Genomic DNA, 9,155 nt, shown 5'->3' with positions numbered 1-9,155 from the left:
TGCAGAGAGACAAGACATAGGGGAGTCACACTGGGATGAAAGTAGAGAGAGGTTATAGACTGAGAAACTGGGCCGGCATGACAGGAAGAGAAAGAAATAAACAGAGTGAAAGAGAGAGAATACATTTAGCAACGGAATGGAAATACAGCACAGATGTGGCAGATAGAACTTGATCAGGTTTTTTTTTAAAGAATATGAGAATATCAATACCTGAATCAAACGTGGGGTGTTCCCAGGTTTATTGAAGTGCTGTAGACACGCAGGTCATGATCTTATGTTTTTTTACCACTAGAGGGAGACAGTCACATAAACGTGGGCCGGTTGCAAGTATTACTATTCTGTATGTGCCACTTGCAAGAGCACCTCTGCTTTTTTTTTTTTTTTACTTCTCTGGTCACCATTTCAAATGCTGTTACTTGTGTGTCTCTGTACTGACAGTCTTTAAACCAAACTCGCCTGCAACTCAGTGTGAGCAGTACCATGATAGTTCTACATTTGTACATAAGCACACATTGTATGATAATAAACGTTATTCCTGAGTAATACAGGTTATATCTGACTGCTGATCTCTCCTTAAAGGACATGTAAAGTCTAAAATAGAATAAGGCTAGAAATGCTGTATTTTGTATACTAAATATAAACATGAACTTACTGCACCACAAGCCTAATCAAACAAATGATTTATGCTTTCAAAGTTGGCTACAGGGGGTCACCATCTTGTAACTTTGTTAAATATCTTTTCAAGACTAAGACTGTGCACATGCTCAGTGTGGTCTGGGCTGCTTAGGGATCGTCATAAACAAAGCTGCTTGAGTTCTGCATGGCTGGGAAGTAAGGCGGGGGCTCCCCCTGCTGTTCATAAGTATGATTGTTTCCCTGCTCAGCAGTTAGGGACCGTCTGACAATTCCTATCCACAGCAGTAAATGAAGAGAGAATTTCACTGCATACAGTCAGGTTTCTTATAAAAACTGTACACATTTTTTAATTAAAGTATATTGGAGATAGGTTTCATTTTCATTAAAGTGATACTGACACTAAAAAATTAATTTTAGCATATGAATGTACATTAAATGTTACCTATAGGTCATGTTGATCATTTTTTGCTGAGAGGTTTGTTTTTGTATATAATTGTTAGTTGAAGTTCCTAAGCCTGACTCTCTGACACTCTGACTTTGCCAACCGGACTGTCCCATCTCAGCCTGTTAGTTAGAGTTTCTAATGCTAACGGACTCCTGCTGCACAAATATGGCAGCCCCCTCATACAGGAACATGGGGGATCAGACAGGTAATGTAAAAGCATCATGCAAATACTTTATGGCAAAGTTAGAAGTAGCTTGCAAAGCCAATATTATTATAGATGTAAAAAAAAAGTTTAATTTCAGGTGCCAGTATCTCTTTAAAGAAAGTAAAAATTGGATTTTATTTTTTTTGCCTTTACATGCCCTTTAATAACCACAGTTTCACATGTGCATAGCTAATGTATATTTAATTACAGACTAGTCTTCACTTGTCACTCTCAAACTAGGGACACACATCTGTCCAAAAAAAAAATGGTCCATCATGGATTCTGCAGTGGGGATACACAAACACTGGCATTGTCCTTTTATTGATGCCTGTAACCCCCTCCCCAAATGGCATTGTCCTCCATCAATACGGCTACTGTGGTACAGGTATGGGACCTGTTATCCAGAATGCTCAGAACCTTTGCTTTTCTGGATAACAATCTTTCTGTAATTTGGGTCTTCATACCTTAAGTCTATTAGAAATTCATGTAAACATTAAATAAACCCAATAGGCTGGTTTTGCTTCCAATAAGGATTAATTATATCTTAGTTGGGATCAAGTACAAGCTACTGTTTTATTATTACAGAGAAAAGGAAATCATTTTTAAATATTTCGATAAAATGGCGTCTATGGGAGGAATATTGCGAAAATTTCTGGATAACGGGTTTCCGGATAACGGATCCCATACCGGTACATGTTGATACTTATTATTAGGACTTCAACAATTGTTAATCCAAATATATAAATGAAATAAATACCACTAAGCTCTTGTGTTATCTAGATCTTTCTATTGCTTCTAGCTGTCAGTGATTCTGGAAAACTGTCATCCCAGGTTGGCACATGTTGGGACAGAGCGGAGCAGCCTGTGAAATGTTCTCTCTCTAGTCAGACATTCTGGGGCCATCTTCCCTTCTTCCTGCTTAGCACTAAAATATTTCACACCTGCTCCATAATAGAGGGACTGCTGCAAGTACTAAGAATGGCCAGAGAATTTCCTACTTATCCAGTAAAATAATGACATTATGGTTCATTGCAAAAGTGCTCAGAAGAGCAACTTCACTTAAACTTACACTGATTTCCGAGTTGTGATCACGATCAGGTATGGAGTGATAGCCAAGGCAAGTAGTACAAGGTATTGTAAAAAGTGCATTTCCCCAGTTTGACCCAGAACCCACCCAAATTTCATCTCTAACCTGTCCGTGGATCACAAACACAATGGGGGTTCGAGCTTTGTTTTTCTTGAAAAATTAGTTCTTCAAGGTTAGTTTCACTACAAAAAAGAAATTTTTCACGAGAGAAAAGAAATGTTTTGAGATTTAGAGGCACATGTATTAAAGGTCAATTTTTTTTAAAACTCTATTAAATTAGAATAAATTTGAAATTCGACTGGGGGGTTATTTGTATAAAAAAAATCGAATATCTTAAACTCGGACGAATTTTACCAACTCGAATCGAATTTGAATCAAAAAATACTCCAGCTAAAACCTGTTGCATTCATGTAAAAGTCAATGGCAGAGGTTTCTTTAACCATTTGAAGATGTTTTTTAATCCTATAAATTTGAGGTATTCCCCCAATTGCATCCAATCGAGTTTTTTTACATTCAGATCTTTTTTCATAAATAGGCAAAACATTCAAGCTTATTTAATAGAGTTGGAAAAAACCTCACAAATTAGATTTTTGATAAATAAGCCCCAATGTTTACGTTAGCCTTCCAAGGAACAGTTCACACCATCTAACACTTAGGGGCCGATTCACTAACTTCGAGTGAAGGATTTGAAGTAAAAAAACTTCGAATTTCGAAGTGTTTTTTGGGCTACTTCGACCATCGAATGGGCTACTACGACCTTCGACTACGACTTCGAATCGAACTATTCGAACTAAAAATCGTTCGACCATTCGATAGTCTAAGTACTGTCTCTTTAAGAAAAAACTTCGACCCCCTAGTTCGCCACCTAAAAGCTACCGAACTCAATGTTAGCCTATAGGGAATGTCCCCATAGGCTTTCCTATGTTTTTTTGATCGAAGGATATTCCTTCGATCGTTGGATTAAAATCCTTCGAATCGTTCGATTCGAAGGATTTTATCGTTCGATCGAAGAAATAGTCCTTCGATCGCACTATTTGCGGTAAAATCCTTCGACTTCGATATTCGAAGTCGAAGGATTTTAATTCCCAGTCGAATATCGAGGGTTAATTAACCCTCGATATTCGACCCTTTGTGAATCGGCCCCATAGTGACTGCACTTCTTTAGGAACTGATTGTTTATATACAAGGGTAGAATTGTAGGGGAAATCAGAGCAGAGGAGCTTACATTGTCCTGGGCTGGCACTAAATACAAGTCGTTCATGATTGTTTTTTTCGTAAAGCAAAACCTGACTGTCCCCGAGTTAGGGCTTTGCGCATTTTTAGGGACATCACAACTCAATGACTGTTATAATATCTTTGTTGGTAGAATATTTGAGCTCAGTGGAAGAAAGACGGTGTTTGCCATTTGATTTCAATTTAAAGGTTATATAGTAACATAAAAAAAGCTAAACATAAATAATGAAAACCAATGGTAAAGTTGCTTAGAATTGACATACTAAAAGTTAACTTCAAGGTGAACCACCCCTTTAAACCTCACTGGGAGAACATCTGAAAGGTCCGGTTAAAGTGCCTCCTGAGAACTTTTTCATTTAAACTGAGCTATTAATTCTGCACCCGTGACTGACACAGAAGTCTGTTGGGCTGTTTTGGGCCCAAGATAATGCACTTCCTTACTAATACGTGATACAATCCAATATACATCTGCCTGGGACTTCCTTTCATTTATGATTATGAACAAAGTCTCTCTGATCAGATTACTGAGGGGCAGCCTGAGACCCCATAAAGGGCAGATGCAATGATTGGTCAAACACACATTCTTTTGTTTTAAATCAGAATATTTTAGAATTTTGTCCAACATGTGCCCCTAAGCAACCCAGTATTCCTTTTGCAATAATTTCTGAATTCAACAGATACTGATTGGATACACTCAAAGATCTGTTTGACCTACTGCTGTAACTCTCTATTAATTGGCCTTCCCGCCACAGCCTGTCACCTCTCCAGTCCATAATGAACACTGCTGCCAGGCTCATACACCTCAGCAACTGCTCCTCCTCTGCCATGCCACTCTGCCAATCCCTGCACTGGCTTCCATTACCTTTGAAAATGAAATTCAAACTTATGACCCAGACTTTAAAAACACACTTTATAACTCTGCCCCGTCCTACATCTCTGAACTAACTTTAGATACTCACCCAACCACTTACTACGCTCCTCTTCTGACTTGCTCCTCAGCTTTTCTCTCATTACCTCCCAGTCCAGTGCAGTTTTTAGCAAACAGGTGCACCTGGGGTATCATGATACGATATTCCCTATTACACAAGAGCCATGAATATCCTGTAAATTATATCCTTGTAAACAGTGCTTAGTGATGTCATTTCTGTCACATGACTCACTGAAACGTGTGTATTATAATAAATAAAGTACCCCGTTTCAAAATATGAGGGTATTAGAAGTCACCTCGGAGTTCCATTACCTGTATAAAAACACTTGGATATGCATTTATATGGTCATGGAACTCCTCTGTGACTTATAATATCCTTATATTTTACAACAGGTGGTGCTTATATTTACTGGGGGTTGCTTAATATTTTGGCACCTTTGGGGTCATTTACATGGCCGGATTTACCCTCCTTGCCCCCCTAGGCCCAGCTACTGTGCCGCCCCCCCCCCGCACGCATTTTCTGGATGTGAATCTTTTTCCAATCAGGACATTTATGCAAAAGTGGATCAGATGGATCAACTAGCAGTTAGGCTTGTTTGAGATATATCTATATATATTCTCTATATATAGACACCTTTTTATACATAGATGCAGAGAGAGATGTGTCCCTTGTTTTGATAAGTCAATTGTCAATTGTACTACAGTGGGCAGCCGCAGCATCAGTTAAATATTTATTATAAAATAAAAAAGTCAAATCTTGGCAGCATCATAATCTTTGTAGTTCCTATTTCTCAGCAGACATTATCCCTTATAATACATGAGTGATACTCCGAGTTCCCTGTGTAACTCAGCCTGCAGCCTTTTGCCTTTATATGGTCACAGAACAACCCCCTCAGTGACTTCTAATGTCCTTATCATTTACAGTAGGGGGTACATTGTCCCTTATAATACATGAGTGAAACTCCGAGTTCCCTGTATAACTTAGCCTGCAGCGTTGTGCCTTTATATGGTTACTGGACCCCTCAGTGACTTCTAATATCCTTATCATTTACAGTAGGGGGTACATTATCCCTTATAATACATGATGATACTCCGACTTCCCTGTATAACTCCGCCTGCAGCCTTGTGCCTTTATATGGTCACAGAACAACCCCGTCAGTAACTTCTAATATCCTTATCATTTACAGGAGGGGTTACATTATTCCTTATAATACATAAGTGATACTCAGAGTTCCCTGTATAACTCAGCCTGCAGCCTTGTGCCTTTATATGGCCATAGAACCCCTCAGTGACTTCTAATATCCTTATCATTTACAGTAGGGGGTACATTATCCCTTATAATACAAGAACTGAAATGGTTTTCATTTTGTAGGAAGCAGGAAAGGGACATAAAAAAATCTGTAACAGGTTTAGAAGTTAGAACACTTGTGATTCTGCACCTCCAGCAAATCTGCAAGTTGACTATGACATATTTCTCTACATGGCCGATATACAGCAGATCTGCAGGGGAAATATTAAATGTACATACCAGGAACAGATCACCTTGCTGGGACACACGCAGCACAGCAGAGGCAGCAGCAGCACGAGCACAGAGAGGAGTGGGAGGGGGCGGAGCCACAGCGGGAGATAGGCTGGAGGAGCGGTCCTAAAGCCAGCCGGATCTATCAGGAGCAGCCGACTTACACAAGATGTTAGGGGGCGCCTTCTTGCCCCCTAACATCTTGCCGCCCTAGGCCCGGGCCTAGGGGGCCTTTCCCTAAATCCGGGCCTGGTCATTTATGAACACAGCCATTCATGATGTCACATTAAAATGCATGATGCACATGTTGCACTAATTGACTCCATTCATCAAAGCTGATTGTGTCCAAACACAGTCCTTGTACTTCCCATATAGTTGTGCCAGTGTGTCTCCTGCCTGTTCTGCTGAATCACACACACGTGTGTCTACTGACGCTGTGGAACCCTAGAGCTACTGAATGGGAGTGGTGTCAGTAGAATTATACAGTTGAATCACACAATAAGGAGCAGATTTCCCATAAGAATGAATAGAAAGCAGGTGAATTTTTCCCTGGTGAGCTCCAATCTCACATTTTGATAAATCTGCCCCTAAAGCTGGCCATAGACACAAAGATCAGAGTAGGCTTTTCTCATCGTGTGTGGAGAGTCCGGACATTTTTCATGAGATGCCGACCGGTCGTTCAGTCGATCGGACGGGTTAGAAAATTTCTGCTGGCTGCCAATAATATCTCTGCGTGTATTGCAGATCTGACGATCTTCAGTGGGAGACTCACTGGCTTTTGTCAGACATAACTTTCGTACGATTGCTGTCAGGGGCAGAACATCGGCTCATCTGTTCTTTTACTACTTTATTTGATCTGAAAGGTAAGTGGCAGGTCGGGAGATGGGGAAGTCTCGAACAATCAGATCTTTGCATCTATGGCCAGCTTAATTGTATTTGAACACAGAGCGCTGGAAAGTCACGCAATTCCTCCTGAAAACATTAGCTACGCCTTGCATCTGATTTGCGGTCACACTTTAAGCAAATTATATTTGAATCATAATGGGGGAAAAAAAGCAGGCTAAAACTAAGTAAGCTTTATCAGACAGACCTATAAACTTCCTGTTTTCATCTTAAACCTCCAGGGCAGGGCTTGAGCATGCTCAGTTTGCTTCTCTCTCCCTGCTGTAATCTGAGCTCAGAGCTGTATGTGAGCAGGGAGAGACTCAGGCAGGAATTGATGTCACACCAAGCTAATATGGCAGCTTCGGTTCTATCCTAGTCAGTGTCTAGAGCTGTTTTTGTTATGGTGAAGCATTCTGCAGAATAAATATAGCGTTCTATCTTGTACTCCCCTGATAAAGATTCAGTGGCAAATGATTGATACAGTATGATCTCTCTGCAGGAATAGCTCAGTCAGCTATTTTATCTGCACTGCTCACATGAATTCAGTCTGCTTGCCATCAAAGTGTAAAAAGAAACTGTGAACAGAATTCTATTTCTGCAGGTAATGCTCAAGGTGTGAATTGAAACCTTCACTGTTCCTTCTGATGGTGTGATTTATATAAGAGTGCAGGAGCGGATACACATCCATATTCCTTACAATATTAGCACCTTACTCAAATGGGGATGACTTTGTACTGAATGGTAATGGACAATTTACCTCACCCCCCTCTCTAAGTAATACCTGGAAGGTGGACTTTTTTTTTTTTTTTTTAAATGTATACTACTGACACAGGCTTCCTCCAATCACAGTGTATGATTAGTCTCCTGAAGCCCCTATACCCCCCTTACCAGATGTATTTTACATTACTAAAACATTATGCAATTACAATGAATAGTATTTAGAAAGAGATACAAGTAGAATGCATGAGTAGTGTGCAATGTTATTTATTTCAGGACATAAATAAAAACGTATCTACATCTTCAGCATCGCATCCATTATTAATGGAGACAAAAGGATGGTACAATATAATGTGGCACATATTTCTCACTGAGCTTCTAAAGAAATGTATAGGTTTCATAGCTTAATGCTTTCTATGTATGTATGTGCACATGAGCAGAATGATACAGAAAGGAAAACATTACATTACAAAAAAAAAGGTGTTTGTTGCTTTCAGAAGACAATCTGTGGTCTCTTGTTAAAGCACTAATGGCCTCATTCAAGTATGGAAAAAGCTTGACTTGGATCAGGAAGCAACATTCAGAAGTAAAATGAGTTGGGGAGCAACACAAGCATGAAAAATGTTCTTGGGGTGCCAAATAAGTGCTGTGATTGGCCATTTGGTAGTCCCTATGTGGATTGTCAACCTACATTGAGGCTCTGTTTGGCAGTACAACTGGTTTTTATACAACCAAAACTTGCCTCCAAGCCTGGAATTCAAAAATAATCACCTGCTTTGAGGCCACTGGGAGCAACATCCAAGGGGTTGGAGAGCAACATGTTGCACACGAGCTACTGGTTGGGGATCACAGACTTAGATCATAGAAAGAATGTATACATTGCCAACTTTCTCCACATCCAGCCCTACAGCACATTGGTTTTGATAACAATGGGACCTACGCACAGTTTTTCCTATTCTAATTAAATTACCCAGCCACTAACTGCCAACTAGCAGTGGATTTTAAAACTGGACTTATACAGCAAGACCTGGTGACAATCAGATCATTCAGCAGAGACCCATCAGACAAGGACTGCATCAACAAGCTCATTTGGAATTGTTCAACTTATCTTTTAAATTGTCCAGTAAATATGGGTCAGACAAGCCCTCCCAACAGCCCCATACAAAGGGCAATAAGCTGCAGGTCTGGAGTGGTCCAGCCTATGTATGGCCAGCTTTAATGTCAGGCCCAAAAGGGACAGACTGACAGGTAATGGCCGGACATACATCAGGCATTGGTGGATGCTGCTGTTCTAATGGATGGATTTCTGATGTTCTAAACAACAACAGAAAGGTTTACTTTCAAAGACTAAATATGGTAAATATCTTTGATCCCAATATGAGGAATTAATCCTACATTATGGAGGCTATTCATCAAAACCCAAAAACATCTAATTATTTTCTGAAATATACTCTGACCAAATCCGCTTGTGTTATTTCCCCTTATTTATCAATACAGTTG

Source organism: Xenopus laevis, chromosome 1L (genome assembly GCF_017654675.1).
Source record: "Xenopus laevis strain J_2021 chromosome 1L, Xenopus_laevis_v10.1, whole genome shotgun sequence".
NCBI lineage: Eukaryota > Metazoa > Chordata > Amphibia > Anura > Pipidae > Xenopus > Xenopus laevis.
The sequence above is the reverse complement of the archived record's forward strand: the minus strand, read 5'-3'. Positions refer to the sequence as shown.